The 16480-nt window shown below is 51.6% G+C and overlaps 1 long non-coding RNA gene across 2 annotated transcripts in view; it reads left to right on the plus strand.

Moving 5' to 3' along the window:
- The first annotated feature begins 9671 nt into the window (after window positions 1-9671).
- Window positions 9672-16480, plus strand: part of LOC128827605 (uncharacterized) — a 41683-nt gene continuing 34874 nt past the window's right edge. For both annotated transcript variants that reach the window (XR_008443024.1, XR_008443023.1), the window contains exons 1-2: window positions 9672-9938; window positions 10840-11418. This is a non-coding gene — a long non-coding RNA (uncharacterized LOC128827605). The remainder of the gene's footprint in view (window positions 9939-10839; window positions 11419-16480) is intronic.

Below are 16480 nucleotides of genomic sequence, written 5' to 3' on the forward strand. Positions count from 1 at the left end.
TAGTCCTGTTGCTTTCAGGCCTGTAAGCGGCTTCCCTGCCGAGCACTCCCATCAGCCCCAGCTAAGCACTTAACCACATGCTTGTCTTTAAGCACATGAGCCGTTGATGGGCAGGATGGCTGAAAGCTACAAGAGCTTGGTGAGCTCATTCCAATATTGCCAGCCCAAGTGTTCAAATATCCTGAGTCAGGCCCAAAATGTAAGGAAATGGGCTTAAAAATCATAGGATTTTTTAAAAAATAATACATTTTGGGTTCTTGTTCTTTGCCTTCTGCTTTCGGAATATTTAACGTGCATGTCTTCATGGTTTTCTTCACAGCCATGAGAAGTAGAAACTTCCTTTTTTAAAATAACAGCTGAGATTGTCACATAATCTCCGGTTTCCAGGAGCTGGGGCTTTAAGAAAAACACCAAATCTGGCAGGACTCACAATAAAATGACAGGAGTTGGCAACACAGCAAATTTAGCCCATTTCCCTATTTAGGAATTGTCTGCAAATGGAACATACTTTTTATAAGGCAGTCAAAAAAGCAAACAGGATGTTAGGAATCATTAAAAAGGGGATAGAGAATAAGACGGAGAATATCTTATTGCCCTAATATAAATCGATGGTACGCCCTCATCTCGAATACTGTGTACGGATGTGGTCTCCTCATCTCAAAAAAGATATACTGGCACTTGAAAACGTTCAGAAAAGGGCAACTAAAATGATTAAGGGTTTGAAATGGGTCCCATATGAGGAGAGATTAAAGAGGCTAGGACTCTTCAGCTTGGAAAAGAGGAGACTAAGGGGGATATGATAGAGGTATATAAAATCATGAGTGATGTGGAGAAAGTGGATAAGGAAAAGTTATTTACTTATTCCCAAAATACGAGAACTAGGGGTCATCAAATGAAATTAATAGGCAGCAGGTTTAAAACAAATACAAGGAAGTTCTTCTTCACACAGCGCACAGTCAACTTGTGGAACTCCTTGCCTGAGGAGGTTGTGAAGGCTAGGACTATAACAGCGTTTAAAAGAGAACTGGATAAATTCATGGTGGTTAAGTCCATTAATGGCTATTAGCCAGGACGGGTAAGGAATGGTGTCCCTAGCCTCTGTCTGTCAGAGGATGGAGATGGATGGCAGGAGAGAGATCACTTGATCATTGCCTGTTAGGTTCACTCCCTCTGGGGCACCTGGCATTGGCCACTGTCGGTAGACAGGATACGGGGCTAGATGGACCTTTGGTCTGACCCGGTACGGCCTTTCTTATGTTCTTATGTTCTTATAAATTATTATTATTTATTTTACGGTAGCAACTAGAGGTCTCCAATGAGATCAGGGGCCCCATTGTGCTAGGCACTGCACAGACACAGAATTATACCTTGTTGCAAAGAGCGGGCAATCTAACAGACAAGACAGACAAAGGGTAGGGGGACCATTCCTGGAGTTGTTTGATTATACTTTTTGTAGGCTGGCTTCAGCCTTTAGGTTGTTTGCGAGCAGCTTGCTGACTGTGATAGTCACAATTCAATATCCCATCTGTGTGGCTGAGTTCTCATGGACATGCAAGATTTTCTCCTTCTCTGAGCACTATTCTGAACAGAAAATCACAGTCACAAACTGTTCATGGAAAGTAAATAATAAAGGTCACAAATATCATGTCAACATGAGGACAGCATACTCCAGTAAATATGGTACTTGCCACATCTAATAGATCCCATGGGATTCCGCAGAGGTTTGTAAGTTCATAAAAGACTTTCCTGGAATTTCAGGTCTCAGCACAGAGTTTCACTGTTGCAAGTTTTTGAGATTTTTTCACAGGTCTCATGATATTTGGTGTTCTTCTTAAAGCCCCAGCTCCTCAAGTCTGGTGATTCAGTAAGAACAGGGCTGGCTCCAGCTTTTTTGCCGCCCCAAGCAGCGAAGCGAAAAAAAAAAGAAAAAAAAAAGATAAAGCCGATCGGCAACACTTCGGCAGCAACTCATTCATGCCGTTTCAGTCTTCTGTGGCAATTCGGCGGCGGGTCCTTCGCTCCTTCTCTTCCTTTTCGGCGGCACTTCGGCAGCAGCTCAAAGAGGAAGAGAGGGGCTGAGGGACCCGTCACCGAGTTGCCATCGAAGACCTGGACGTGCTGCCCCTTTCTATTGACTGCCCCAAGCACCTGCTTCCTGCATTGGTGCCTGGAGCTGGCCCTGGCTAAGAATCTCAGGTTCCATTGTTTTCAATTAATAAGTTTCTAGCCCTTATAGTTGTACAGAAAAGCTTGAAAACATGACCCAAGCATGCCCTGTAGGCTGAAAAACCAGAAGGAGAAGAAAAAGAACTCACATTTATTCTTATATTTTAAAATTTCATGATTTTTAAACCAACCTCAGGATTTAGGGGCCCAGCCCAGGATTTTTCAATGGCTGGGCTTGGCAATTCCATAGTTCTTTGCCAGTTCTATTCAGGCACTGTCAATGTGAAATCTAGTCAATATCAAAGAAAAGAATTAAAAGCAGACTCAGATCCCACACCTGGCCTGGAGTCTCCTACCGGTTTTTGTGGTTTTACAATCACATGTTCTTGTTTTTGAAAATGTTTTTCTTTCCCCTGTTGCTGTGTGAAAAACCCACACAAGCAACAGTGGAAACTGACTAATTGATTCTCTATACTTGGGACACAGGGTAACTGGTATTATACACAGAATGCCCTCAAATACAGAATGCAAACAAACTGGAAAATAGACAGAAATATTTTTCCTTCCTAATCTCTTGCAGCTCTTGTATTTCAGGCATTATTACATTTAACAAAAACACATAAAACCCATTCAGAAAGAAATGTGATTTGGAAGATGACAGTGTCCCTTTAAGCATTGTTTTGCAAATGTAACTATTAATCCTGTTTGTGTGGTAAAGAATCTCCTTGGAGATTCCTTAAATGCAGGAATGGTCAGATTGGCTGGATAAAGAGTGAAATTCACTCGTGGTGTTTGCAGTGGGTTTGTTACAGATTTTAAAACAGAGTTTTTTTAAAGATCTGGTGAATAATCAAAAACAACTTCCTGAAAGCAGTCATTGGAATCTTTAAATGGATGAGTTTGTGCCTCTCCTGAGTTCACTTCCCAGGAATACTGCAACAATCCAGTTTACTGGCCCAGATGTTTGCTGGAAGTGAGTTTCAGCATTCTTGCTGGAAGTGCATTGGCATCCATCCAGCAAACGAACAGAACGTAGCATGTCGTTCATCTGACTAATCGGGACTGAGGAGCACAGTGTAAATATAGAATATCTGTGGTCACTAAATAATAATAAATGTGAAGGATGAAGGAAATCAGAAGAGCTGAACATTACACTCTTGCATGAATGAATGATTCTATATTCTAATGCCATAAGGGACCACTGTGTTCATCTAGTCTCAGCTTTGTACTGGGGCAAATGGCTACACAACGTGCCCAGCAAGAGTGTGACCAGGGCCCAAAGACCCTTGTCTGGCTTTCCCAGCCCTCACAGTGCAGAGCTCCTAGGAGCGTTTCTAGCGCATCTCAGTTGTTTCCTCCTGTGTTCTGGGCCCTTTCTCCTGTGTGTCTCTGTAGTGAAGACGAGCCCTTGGAGCCGTTGCTGACATGCTGCTCGGGAGCTGTTCTGGATGCATCACCCCGGGGGAGGCTGTGCAGGAAAGGCTGCAGTTCCAGTCCACTGAGCTCCATGCAGGGGAGTTAGCAAATTCACCCCAGTGCAGACAGGCACAGGAGGTTTGTGCACCCTGGCCGCAGATGAGGCACTGAAGCAGCACTGGGGCTTAGCGCTGCCTCTCTGCTCGGGCAGGGGTGGTGCAGGGAGGGTACTGGACTACGGATGGCATATGATCTGGGCCAGCATGGATCCCCTTGGGGAGCATAGGTAGTTTGGAGATGGCCACAGCCCACACACTACAGTAACAGCTATGCAGTGGCTGGGGGAGGATTCGATCTTCCATGCAGCGCCCTCTGGCCCAAGCCCATTTACCCAACCTCTGCAGGGGGCAGCTTTGAATCCTGGGCAATAGCAGGGATCTTGGGAGCTATTTACACCCTTGGCAGTGACTCCTGTGCTGCAGGTTTTCCTCGCCCCGCCTCCCGTTAATCTGTTGGGACTTCCTTACAAAGCGCTGGAGCTAAACAAAGCCCAGGCCGTCTCTGGCCCAGAAAGGCCATGCCAGGCTAGACCATTGCTGTCCCTTTCCTGGTTCCCTAGGCTTCAGCGGGCATGCTCTGCAGGGAGATGTGGGATGTGAGAGGAGCCATGTGCGTCGACTCGCGGGGCCCCAAGCACTTTCTTGTGCTGCTGCCTGGCTGGGTAAAAGCAGCCTCTCTCGCTGTCAGCTTTTATTAAGCACGTGCACCCTGGTGCAACTTCATACTCCTTCGCCCTGTCGTTATTACAGACATTATCGCTCTCCCTCTCCGCTCCAGCTTTTTCACACTCGTTCACACAACTAGTTTCTTATCTTATAAGCATCAGCATGTGGAGGTGTAACCATGAAATGAGCCCCTGCAGCCCCCCGCCTCGTTAGCCAGGGGAGAGCCGGTCTGAGCTGAGTGTGGGTACAGAGCTTCTAGCAGTGAATTCTGTACTAAATGAGGCCAGAGCACCAGCAGTTCACTGCAGGGGAAAGAGAATATTACAGCAAAGGTGCAGTAAAGTTAGCAGGTTTCTGCCCTTGTGATGGGGATGCCCCAAATTTGCCCTGCTAGGAGCTCAAAGGCCACACTGAATTCCCACAAACTGGAGCAGGCTGCAGCCGCCTTATATTACACAGTAGGACTTGTGCAGATCCCAGGCCCCAGCACACTGCACCATGCTCCACCTCGTTCCCAGAAGCCAGGCTCTTTGGATGGAGGTGGGGAGTGCATGCTGGAGTCCGTACTTTCCTCAGGGGGCATCTCCATTCTAAAGATGAGAGAAGCCATAGGCTGCATTGCAGAACTCCCTGTGGGCCTCACTTGTCAGCCCTGAATCCTGGGACATCTGCATTCTGGCAGGGGAGGCAGGAGTTTGCCTCTGATCAGTGGTTATAAAGGCTCAGGGTGCAGTTCCAGGACTTTGGTACCTCAGAGCTCCCAAGCAGGGCACTGCCCTGCCCAATTGGATGTTTTTGGGACTGCCTTTCTCTCTAGTCCAGGGGTCTCAAACTCAAATGACCATGAGGGCCACATGAGGATTAGTACATTGGCCCGAGGGCCACATTACTGACACCTCCCCCCCCCCGCCGCCCTCGGCCCCGCCCCCACTCCACCCCTTCCATGAGGCCCCGCCCCTGTCCCGCCTCTTCCCACCCCTTCCCTGCCCCCATTCCAACCCCTTCCCCGAAATCCCCACCCCAACTCTGCCCCCTCCCTGCCCCCAGGGGGGGGTGTGGTGGGGGCTCAGGGCAGGGAGTTGGGGTGTGGGGTGCAGGAGGGGTGATGGGTACAGCAAGGGGTCAGGGTGCAGGGTGCAGCAGGGGGCTCAGGGTAAGGGGTTGGGGTGCAAGAGGAGTGCGGGGTGCAGCAGGGGGTTCAGGGCAGGGGGTCAGGGTGCAGGGTGCGGCAGGGGGCTCAGGGCAGGGGTCAGGGTGCAGGAGGGGTGCAGGGTACGGCAGTGGGTTGGGATGCAGGAGGGGTGTGGGGTGAGGCAGGGGGTCGGGGTGCAGGGTGCGGCAGGGGGCTCAGGGCAGGGGGTTCAGCTGCAGGAGGGTCCAGGGGGCAGGATCTGGCCCAGTGCGTACTGGGGGCAGGGCAGGCTTCCTTCCTGCCTGCCTGCCTGCCTTGCCCCGCAAGAGGCTGGAACGTGGGGAAGGGGGGGCGGAGGGGCTGTGTGTTTCTGTTGCTTGAGGCACCGCCGCCAGCAGCTCCCATTGGCCGCGGTTCCCCGTTCCCGGCCAATTGGAGCTGCTGGGGGTGCTGCCTAAAGCAACAGCCACACACAGCCCCTCTGCCCCCCTTTCCCCACGTTCCAGCCTCTTCCCGGAGTTGCGCAGGGTAGGGCAGGCAGGCAGGGAGCATGCCCTGCTCCCGGTGCACGTTCGGCTGCCGCTCTGGTAAACTCTGGGGGAGGGGGCTGTGAGGGGTTCGCGGGCCGCAGAAAATCACCCCGTGGGCCACATGTTTGAAACCCCTGCTCTAGGCTCTCCTCAGCTGACAGAAGCACAAGCACGGCAGCTGGCCAGGGTTACACAATGCTTTACATAGGTAGCATGCACCAGGCCATATGATTCCACTGGAGGAAGGAGTCAGCCAGGTCTCTGAATACCTGAATACATCATTTCTTTCATAATCATCTCCAAAGCGTGTCCTTCGTAAGTGCAATGAGTGAGCCAATCAGAACAGAAGGAGCAGGCTTACATTGCTGGCTGCAGTGAGAGCCTTGGATCAGTTTTCAGGTTGTTGGTTTTTCTTGTTCCCTTTCATCAGATCACACAACCTACCAATGTGACCTTGAAGGAAGCCTGGGGAAAGACACTGAATAATTGATGTGGCTCAGAAGTTCCTAAATGCAAACAGTCTGGCTGTATCACTGTCCTTTGTCAGCTCCCACACTTGATTGACATACGGGTCAATAGGGAGAGGAGATAGTTAGGAAACTTGGGGGAATACGAACACCCCCTCCCCCACGCTAAACTCTTCTGCAAATTCAGCAAAATCCCTCTGCAGGAGAGAATTGCCTGGGAAATCCCACCGGAGTTTCATATGAATTAACTCAATGTTACCTTGCAACAAAGCAGCCGGAGCATGGCTTAGCATGGAGGGGCAGTGAGGAGGATTAGGTTACGTTAGGCAGCGATCTACTCCACATAACATTAAAGGAAGCAGCAGAACCCTGAAGGGATGATCCTTTGTTCTTGGTTTCTATGGAGTTTCAGTGCCTGGCACTTCTTTTGGAAACTGTGCATAATAAATCCCAGTCAATTCCCCCAAAGCGCTCAGTTCTTTTATAAACACAGTGGGGCTGACTCCCCTGTCCCTTCCACTGGGGTAAATCAGGAGTGACTCCATCAAAATCAAGTGAGTTGCACTAGTGTAGGTTTAGGTGCCGGAAGGATCAGGCCCATTATAGCTATAGCACATAGTGACACCTGGTGCCTGGTTGCCTAAGCTTTTCCATTGTAACTGCCCTTTTCCAGGGGCTCAAAACTTCTGGCCTGAGAAGATGAAGCATCCCATTGACCTCACTGTGAGCACAATGCAAGCCTCCCGCTACAGACTCATTTCTCTCATGAGATCAATCAGAATTTGAACCCATGTCCCTGTGAGTAAGGGCAGTAAAGCAACTCACTGCACCAAGGATGGAATTCTATGGGGAGTGCCGAGCAGGTCTCAGCTAAGGGTCACGTCTTCAAGCTAACCTGCAAGGAACCGTGCTCAGCTTGTCTCACTTGGGATCCAAAAGGCCACTGAGGTCAAAGGGCTCTATCCATTGACTCCCCTGGGTGCTGGGGAAGGCCCACTGTAATGGGTCAGGAGGTACCGGAGCAGTGGACTAGACATGAGTCAGTCACACATCTCCACCAGTCGAGTAACAGTGAGGCAGTCAGAAGAGACTGCAGACCAGGGAACCATTGCAGAAAATGCCAGTGATTATGATTAAATGAAGCTGTTCGCCTTTTGCTGTGGAGCAAGAAGTGTGGTGTGTGTTCTGCTGAGGCAGCAGAACTGGTTGTGATCACTGAATGAGCAGCTAATGAAAAGCATTTCAAGCAGAAAGTGGTGCTGATGAAGATTACAAGTCTGTCTGGTCCAAGGAGAATGAGGTGGAAGGGCCTGATTCTCCTCTCTCTTATTCCTGATGTGCATTGGCCTCAAGTGGCATTGCTCGTGATGTCACTAGTGCGAGACGGGATTGAGCCTGTGCACTTTGAGCAGTGCTGGCTGGGCCAGAGGCTGTTACCAAACAACCCATTGCAAAACAAACTCTCTTCTCAGCCACTCATTAGGCTTGTGGAAACAGAATGAAATTAAATTGGCCGCAGCCGTTTGTGTCAAAGCCAAGCCCAAGGGAGCAGAGGCAGACGGGAAAAACTTCTGATTACTTGGATTGTTCCCAAGAACTGGACTCACAGGGCTGAGAATGATGCTGAATCACACCAGGAACTTAACTGTAACCAGAGGCCCATGCAGCGGCAGGCAGCAGCTTAAGGGTTTGTGTGTCACCCAGGAATGGCTGAGCTGACCCATTAGTGCAGGCCTGCACAACATGCGGCCCGGGGGCCACATGCGGCCCACGTGGGCTCATTATGCGGCCCGCGGGGGTTGAGTAGATGGGCTCACTGTGCGGCCCGCGAGTGGAGGGGGGGGGGTGAGTAGACAAGCGGCAGGTGAGGGAGGGGGGCTGAGTAGGTGAGCGAGTGGGCAGTGGCAGGGAATGAGTTGGCGAGCTGGGAGGGTGGGGGGCTGAGGAGGCGAGCCAGGGAGGGTGGGGGGCTGAGGAGGCGAGCGAGCAGGCAGTGGCGGGGGGTGAGTCGGCGAGCCGGGGCAAGGGAGCTGAGGAGGCGAGTGGTGAGTCGGTTGCTGACCTGTTCTACTGATCTGGTCTGGCTCCCATCCCCTCTCCCAGGGCCGCTCCAGGCACCAGCAAAACAAGCAGGTGCTTGGGGGCGGCACATTTCTAGGGGCGGCATTCTGGCACCGGCCATCATAGATGCCGACTCCGGGGCATGGGAAAAAAGTGCCCTCGCTGCCCCAGCTCGCCTCCGCTCCGCCTCCGCCTGCTCCCCTGAGCGCGCCACCGCCGCTCCACTTCTCCCTCCCTACCAGGCTTGCTGTGCGCGAAACAGCTGTTTTGCGCAGCAAGGCTGGGAGGGAGGAGAAGCCAAGCGGCGGGGCACTCGGGGGAGGCGGTGGTGGTGGAGCGGAGGTGAGCTGGAGTGGGGAGCGGTTCCTCTAACCCCCCCATTACTTCCTGCGCCCCCCCACCCTAGCTCACCTCTGCTCCGCCTGCTCCCCTGAACGCGCTGCTCCGCTTCTCCGCTCTCCCTCGCCTGAGAGGGACAGGGGAGAAGCAGAGCGGCGGCATGCCCGGGGGAGCAGGCGGAGTGGAGGTGAGCTAGGGCGGGACATCACGGAGGGCCCGTAGGAAGCAATGGGGGCGAGAAATGCAGCACGCCAGGGGAGGAGGCAGTGCTGGGGATTTGGGGAAGGGGTTCGGAAGGGGTGGAGTTGTGGTGGTGCCGGGGGCACAAAAAAGAAAGGGGAGGCGGCCAAAAATTTTTTTGCTTGGGGCGGCAAAAATCCTAGAGCTGGCCCTGCCCTCTCCAAGCGTTGCAGCTGTCTGGAGGTGCTGCCTTCCACACCTTCCTCATTCACACCTCATTCATTCAACAGGGCAATCGATTACAAAGTGGGGGGGAAGATCTTATTCTACTTCTAGCAAAAAGACATTTTTCTTTTACCTTAATTATACTACCATAGGGGCCGCTATAACATATTACCGAGGTTCAATACTGCTGTTTCGGTGGAGCGGCGCTGGGGAAGAGGGTTTAATTCCGTGGAGCAGATGGCGCGTGTGTGTGGGGGGGTTCGGCGGCGCTGGGGAGGTTGTTTCCGTGGGGTGGGCGATGCTGGGGGGAGGGGAGGTGTTGTGTTTCAGGGGAGGCTGGGTGGTGCTGGGGGGGGTTGGCGGCGCTTGGGGGGTTTTGGCCCTCAGTTGTTTTCTTTGGAGTAATATGGCCCTCGCCGCTTTACGAGTTGTGCAGGCCTGCATTAGTGAATCAGATCCTGCATTTAGGTGGCTGCAGTGTGGTATAGCAGAGCCCTAGCACATTCTACCAGTGCACTGTAGAAATATTAACCCTTCCTGAGTGGAAGTCACAGCAGCCAGAGGATGGACCCTGCTGACTACTGCGAAATGCAGAATCATGCACATTGATTGCAGGACAGATGAGCCGGGCATTCACCGTTCACTTTTAACAAGGACACTACTATTAGACGGTCATTTACAAGCATGAAACATACAGGTACCACCTAGAGTCTGCATGTTCTCAATGCAATCACACATGCCTGCGCACTGCAGAGATGTGATAGCTCCCACAGGGAGAGTCTGCCTGGTACATCCACAGCCCAACAAGCTCCCAGATTGGTTAGTAGGACTATTAGCAATGAGCAAGCCTGCCTTTTGGAACATTGGGGTGCCACCACCAGCACCCCACAACTCCAGGCATGTCCCAAGCCTGCTTGTCCAAGGTCATTAGAGTTCCCAGCATCTGCAGTACCAGAAGCTGACTCTCATGCTGATTAAATAGCCATGGAAGGTGCTGCCAAAGACCCGGAGTGGGAGCAGGTGCCGCACATTTCCTAGTCTTAAAATGCACTTCTGAAGGGAATGGGAGTTGAAGGCAAAGCCATTTGTAAAACTGACTCATGGTAAGACTGGTGAAAGTCCACAGGCCCCTGGAAAGACCTCTCCTCACTGGGGATGAAGCAATGCCACCTGCAATCTCCTCTGGCTGATGTGAACCTGGAGCACATCCCAGGTAGTGTACAAAATGTGCTCTGGCCCCTGATGGCGTATTACTTCCCTCTGGTGCTAGTGCCACAGGGTGAGCCGGCAGCCCTTCCCCAGCACACGCCTCCAGGCAAAAAACTATAACAGTCTTCCTGGGGGGTTCCAGGATCTCCTGTCAAGTGTCAGCAAGACCCACTAAGTGTTCTGGGCATTATCCCACTTCTCTCTGCCTGACATCCCCAGTGCCACTGCTCCAGCTCCCTAGACCCCTGTATTCATTATACTGGTGACATGACCTGTCACTTTCTTCTCTTAACCTCTTGCTGGGGCTGCAGCTGCATCACATCAGCAGAGGTGAGATGCTACTGCCATCACCAGCAGTTTACTTCATTGGCTTCTCTTTTCTTCCTCAGGCCTCAGGATGTGGAGGACACGGTCCTGCCTTTGTCACGAATGGCGCCTGGATTCCCATTTGCCATGTTGGTGGCTACATCAGAGCCAGAGCAGCTGGGCTCATTAATAAAATGGAGATGTTGACATGAAGGATCCAGAAGCAGCAGCAGGAGGTGGAGCAAGTGGCTGTTGGACAGATCTACCTACCTGCCTGGTTCACTAGCTCCAAGTCAAGCAGAGTGGGTCTCGCTGGAACACTTGGTCCCAAATCAGAGTTCACACAACCTGGGCCAATCTATTTGCATCAAAGAACAACCAAGCTTCCACTCATCCCACAGGCTTCCGCAGAGTGATTCGAAGTTAAGGCCAGTTAGGTGGTAGAGTTGCACCTGCCATAGACTGGTTGTCTCTCCACACAGGTTGCTGATGAGACAAGACTGCCCTGAGCTTCTGACACTCTCTGTGGGGCATTCCTCCTTCAGGTTTCTCTCTGGCTTTCAAAGGATCATCACTTGGTACCACATGTCCCGGAGGCTGAGTGTTTGTGCTGCTCAGGGACCAGTGATTCCTGCCAGGCTTGGAGTTTGGGTTTGCTTCAGGTAAGCATTTTGCTGAATGACTGGAACTCTGGGTGAAGAAGCACAAGCTAAGGAAACCTCCATAGCCCTTCTCCCACAAAAGGCCCCAGCTCCCCTCCCGCTGCAGCCTCTGCTCCCTTGTCTGGGGGTGATGAGGTCACTGCTTCCCATCTAGCAGCCTCTGGTGCCAGCCAGAAGCTGCTCTGCCTCCAACACCCATTTTGGGCGACACTCTGGTCTGCTCCCCTCTTGTTTCTGTTGTAATTCATAAAAAATATGTCTCTGAGGGTGGTGGTAGGGACCAGCCCCTGATGTGCTCACTGCTGCACAAACACAAAGTAGCAGAGTCCCTGCCCTGAGAGCTTACACCCTACATAGGTAAGACAGAGACAGGGAAGGCAAAAGGGACAGGACACCTGGGAACCTTCTGGGGGCTGGTAGTAGGTTTCTTCCCCAACATTCACCATCTGCAAGTGGCTGCCTCCCCTACTCCCCTTTGGGGCATGTGGGGGTGCCAGATGTAACCAGGTAGTCCCATAGAGACACTGCCAAAAAGCCTTTATAATGGGACTTAAATTCTTCCAGATGGTGCTGGCTGTGGCCAGAAACATATCTGAGTCGCTCAGAATGTGGTGACGGGGTGGTGGGGGTGGTTCCAGTGTCATTCTAAGAATGGGGAAAGGTTTGGGCAGCTCTTGTGTGTTCCTACCTGGGTTGGGTGCTGGGGTGCAGAGCTGGAATCCTGTAGGGTCCCTCTGGCTGTGAGTCTCATCTATGCCCAAAGGGGTAAACAGCCCAAGTTAGTTAGCTTCAAAGCAAGGCAGCTCCCCATCCCTTCCCCACAGCTCAGCCCTAGTGTGTGCATGCTCCCATCTGTGCCAGCTGGTCCTGCAAGGTGGGAGGAAGGTCAGGGTTGAGAGCAGGATCTCATTTGACCTTATATGATACAGTTCAATCTGGGCTGGCACATGTGGAACCTTCTGGTGAAGGAAGCAGAGGGTGTCACCATGGTTTAAGACACTGGCCTGGGTTCATCTGTCCTGTCTGACCTTAGCACAAGTCACCTCATCTCTGGCCTTAGGTCCCCATCTGTAAAGTGGGGCTGGTTGCACTGCCCTCCCCCCCAGCAGGGTTGTGAGGAAGAATACATACGTTAGAGATTGCAAGGCACCCAGACGCTCTGGTAAAGGGAGTCATGCAGGTGGCCAGGCATCAGAGATACCAGAGCATCCTGTCTCATCCCCCAGAGGATCCCCTTGGTACTGAGGTACCAATACTCACCTTGTGCCAACCAATGGAACCTGAATTTGGGCAAAGCAATTTGCAAATGAGATAATTTAGCAGTGAAATGGGTTTGAAAACACAGTGCATTTCCTGAGAAAATTCAGTTGTGCATCAGCATCTGGTCTCAGGACATGCATCTCCAACCAAATCTTCTAGCTGTGGTATTTATAAACTGCCTGCCTATCTGCTGACTATTCATGTGTCATATGTGGGGGGAGAGGTGGAATTCCCCAGGAAAGCTCATCTCCACTGCTGAGGCTGGTTTTCAGGGTGGTGCCTGGCTCTTACCTCATTCCCCACCCGAGAACTTCCCTCAGGATTTTCCAGGAAGCCAGTCCCTCAGCTGGGATTAGAACCCAGGATCCTCCTACCCCCTCCTCCCAGTCTCAATCGTTATTGTTATTTTATGTATTCCAGTTGGTAGGGTGGTCCCCTTCCCTACTCCTAATGGGAGAGCCCTGATCGCTGCTCTCCATCTGGTCTCTCCCCAAAAGAGAGCATGCCCTGTGCTGAAATCCCCTCCTGTGCTGTGATTTACCTACATGGGAAAATAGCAGCAAGAAGGAATTACCTTACGATCCCGCCCTGCCCCACCTTCCTCACCCCCATGGAATTTCTGCAGGGGAAGTGAGGAAGGCAGTACCTCATTTTTTGGGTCTGGGCTGTTTCTGTGAGGCTGTGCTAGCTATCCAACTACACTCACATGTAACAAGAGGGATGCAGAGGTGGAACCAAGTACAAGTATTACTCTGGGAGGAAAGACCCATGCATTATTTATCCATAGGCTGCAAGGAGGATCTAGCTTGGAACTTTATAATACAATCTTTATGCTTTTTCACCAAGCAGCTGCGTGTCTCTTCTGGGCAGGGCATTACAAAATCCTATGCGTGTATAAACTTGTTTAGATAGGTTATTCCCCACCTTTCCTCTTCCCACTCCCTTCAGGGCAAGAGAGATAACTCAGCCTTGACAGCTAATTCACATTGCAAACCCCAGTGCATTGTTCAGTTTTTGCTGAAGGTGGGCAAAATGCCTTTGCAGCCCCATGCTGGCAGGGATCCACTCATTGTAATGGCTCAGCTCAGCTACAAGCCCCTTAAGTATCCCTGGTAAACAAGAGCAGGCATGATTGCTTACCCTGGAAGTCAGATATACTAACCTCAAAGCACATCTAATGGATGGGATCATAAATTCCTAGGGCTACGTGCATTTCAATCCCGAAAGATAGAGAAAGCCAAATCAAAGCGAGATCCCCTCTCATCTGTTGGATGGTCAGGGCCGCTCAAAACCAACAGACCTTTCTGGAAATTGCACCTTTGTCTCCCTAATAAGACAACGGGTTAAATAGACCCAGTAGAGAGGGTCACAGCTAATAGCAGTTGCCTGCAGCTGTCCAGACCTATCCCACATGCCCATTAGGCTTTGAAGAGAACTTCTATTGGAGGGGAGTTTTCTGCAAGAACAATGGTTGCTAGGATTCTTTTCATTCGTCCACCACTAGGTGGGAGTGCTAGATGCAAGAGCAGGGGTGGGCAAACTTTTTGGCCTGAGGGCCACATTCGGGATTGCGTATGGAGGACCGGGTAGGGAAGGCTGTGCCCCCCAAACAGCCTGGCCCCCGCTCCCTATCTGCCCCCTCCCACTTCTCGCCCCCTGACTGCCCCCCTCAGAGCTCCCAACCCCCCTGCCCCTGACCACCCCCCTGGGACTCCACCCCCATCCAACCCTCCCCCTGCTCCCTGTCCCCTGACTTCCCTGACCCCTATCCACACCCCCACCCCCTGACAGCCCCCCTGGGGCCCCCACCCCCTATCCAACCGCCCTCTGCTCCTCGTCCCCTGACCGCCCCCTCCCGGACCCCCCCGCCCCTAACTGCCCCCCGGGATCCCACCCCTTTATCCAACCCCCCCTGCTCCCTGTCCTCTGACTGCCCTGACCCCTATCCACACCCCCGCCCCCTGACAGGGAGCTCAGGGGCGGGGCAGGATGGTCCCATGGGCCGGATGTGGCCCGCGGGCCGTAGTTTGCCCACATCTGTGCTAGAGATAGGTGTTTGTCTGAGTTCAGAGGTTAAAGTCATGAGTTAATGTTAAGATGGAGTGTGTTGTAGTGTGGATGGATTGAAAGTCCTATAAGGGCTTTGTGCCTCAGTTTCCAGATCTGTTAAATAGAGACCACAACATTTACCTTCCTATGTGATCTGAGGTTGCCAATGCCAATAATGATCAATTATTATTTTAGCATCCATCTGCTCATGTTGTAGGTTCCATGTGGAGCACACCAGGTGGCTATTATACGACTGAAGTTAAATGAGTTACTGCTTCCGGTGTGCTTTGTCCTCATCTCTAGCACTTTGGCCATTGTAGCTCTGGAATATTCCCTCCTGCAATTGTACCCTGGGGTACTGAGAAATTCTGTCCCCAGGTGTAATCTTTGTAATAGAGAAGATACATTTCTTCCTGCTGTCACGGGAGGTGGTGTGGTCCAGCATCAGCTGGAATCTCACAGCATTGCCAACCTCCAGAGAACAAAAATGATACATCAGAGCTCCTCAAGAGAGAAAAAATCACAAGCTAGACCCCCCAAAACCCTGAGATTGGCCCCCAAAACTGTGAGATTAAAAAAATCAAATTGTGTTTTAGTTCATCTTTTAACTTTTTAACTCCACTCTAGTCTTCTGCCAATGTGTGTGTGATCATTTCTGGTTGAAAAAACATCCTTTAGTATACACAAAACCACACCTCTCTCCCTGGGTGCTCAAACACAGACTCCACTTACCCTCTGCTCAGCCCTAAGACGGGCAAGCTGCCACCCATTTCTTATGGAGACAAGGTGGGTGAGGTAATATCTTTGATAGGACCAGCTTCTAAAAGCTGTCACCTCACCCACCTTGTCTCCCTAATATCCTGGGACCAACACAGCTAGGCCAGGCTGTCTGTCAGTGATTCAAGAGCATGCGTAGCAAGGCAGACTCGGGGCAGACTGTTCAGAAACATGCACAAAGCCCAGTTTGGCTGTGAGTTCTCTATTTGGATTTCACTAACCACTATTAAGTGTAAACTCCTCAAGCTGTGTGACAGCCAAACCATGGAGTCACAGGCAGTCCCCTTGGAGACCCCGATCTGTCTCACCACCCAGGTGAACCTTTGTGACAGATGGTCCCTTACACTGAGGATCACACAAATATTCAGGTTATTCTCAGTCTCAAAGGACCAGTCACCTGTGCCAGGTTAGTTGTCCTTTAGATCTCACACTAAAGACAACGCTTATTCCAATCTTATAATAAACGATCTGAAGTTTTATTAACTAGGAAAAGGAAACGAGAATTATTTACAAACACAGACATAGGCTCCAGGGCTGGAGCACCCACAGAGAAAAATTAGCACACACCGGCAGCCACGCTCCCAACTCTCCCTCCCCACCCCCCCAGCACCTCTCACCTGCCCTGCTGATCACTCCTCCCAGCACCTCCCACCCACTGCGATCAGCTGTTTTGAGGCATGCAGGTCGGCACCAGGAGGGAGGGAGGGGAGTGGGGACACAGCGCGCTCAGGGGATGGGGGGAAAGAGATGGGGCAGGGTCGGGGGCAGGGTCTGGGGTGGAGTGGGGGGGGTCGAGCACCCCCGGGTAGAGGGGAAGTTGGCACCTATGAACATAGATATCATAAATGAGTTCCAGTCTTAAGTTTAAAAAAGTAGTAGAAGGCATCTATAATAAGCAAGCTCTATATGTCCTTTAGGGTTAACCCAGGCTAAGCACTGGGGATCTTTTGCTTATGCCTAGTAATCCTGGCCCTCA

This window comes from Malaclemys terrapin, chromosome 22, assembly GCF_027887155.1.
Source record: "Malaclemys terrapin pileata isolate rMalTer1 chromosome 22, rMalTer1.hap1, whole genome shotgun sequence".
Classification (NCBI taxonomy): domain Eukaryota; kingdom Metazoa; phylum Chordata; order Testudines; family Emydidae; genus Malaclemys; species Malaclemys terrapin.